Raw genomic sequence first — 1,287 nt, 5'->3', positions numbered from 1 at the left:
TGAAGAAATTGGAGGGGCTGGATGAGGAGACATTGATGCCTCAGAAGACACCACCACCATCAACATATCCTTGTTACTTGAAGGTTTCTTTAGCACAATAGTTGAAATTACAATCATAATTACATAATATGTTTAAATAATTATCCCAAAAGAAAAGAAACTCACAAGAACATCTTGAGGTTTTGATAATTGATAAATCTTTATGTTGACATTTAATATTTGAAATTTCTTTATACTATTTAACTTGAGTTTGTATATTAATAAGATTATATGAATTTGATTGATGACATTTAATGTAGTTTTTTAAATTTGAAAACTATTTTAATATTTATATTATTCTATAATTATATTTTAGGATGTTTATTTATAATTTATTTATTATTTTATTTTAAAACAGTTTTTTCGGTTGAACCACCGGTTAGACCAATGAATCTGTGAACCAGTAGCTAGAGCGGTTTGATGACCGGTCCGGTTTTTCGAACCTTGCTAATAATATCATGGTATATATAAATATTTTAAAAAAAAAACATATTTTTATTGCCAGTATCAAAGTAGTCTCCTTTCTTTTCTTTTTTTTAGTATAAGTAGATCCTTATATATTTTTAGATCCTCAAGATTGCTCTGGGTTTATTAATCCTTTGGTGTTAAAAATCCGAGATATCATGTCTTGAAAATGGCGTGCTGATCTTCGGTTGATCTTGAGAGATGCAAATACAGTAGCAGACATCATGGCAAAGACTGCAATGAGGACTATTTCTCCCCAAGTGGAGCTTCCATTGCCTTGGAAGGAGTTTGAGAGTAGTATTCAGCGGGACTGCCTTTCTTAAGCAGTTTCTTGTTTTTTTTTCTTTCTTAGTTTTTGTTTATTTTCTTTTAAGTCACCAAAAAAAAAAAAATTTGTAAGTTGCGTACGAAATGGATTTTTATAGTTTGAAAAAGTTTTTAATTAAGTTCTTGTAATAACAAAAAAGTTTAACCGAAATAAAATATTATTTTAGGTATAATTATGTAGGAATTTAATTGAAAACAAAAAATTGTATCAAATAAATGTTGAACCCTAATTCGTTTCTGCGGATATCCGTTCTGTTCTTATCCACCTCTATAATTATTAAAATTCAACAAATAAAATTAAATTTTAAAATTTATATAACTATCATCACATACAAAACATAAATTAAAATAAAAATTTAAATATGATATAATATTATTAATTATTTACTAATTATTTAACATATATTATACATATTATATATTAAAATTATATATATTATATATATATCAGGACGG

This window comes from Arachis ipaensis, chromosome B07 (assembly GCF_000816755.2).
Source record: "Arachis ipaensis cultivar K30076 chromosome B07, Araip1.1, whole genome shotgun sequence".
Taxonomy (NCBI): Eukaryota; Viridiplantae; Streptophyta; class Magnoliopsida; order Fabales; family Fabaceae; genus Arachis; species Arachis ipaensis.
The sequence above is the reverse complement of the archived record's forward strand: the minus strand, read 5'-3'. Positions refer to the sequence as shown.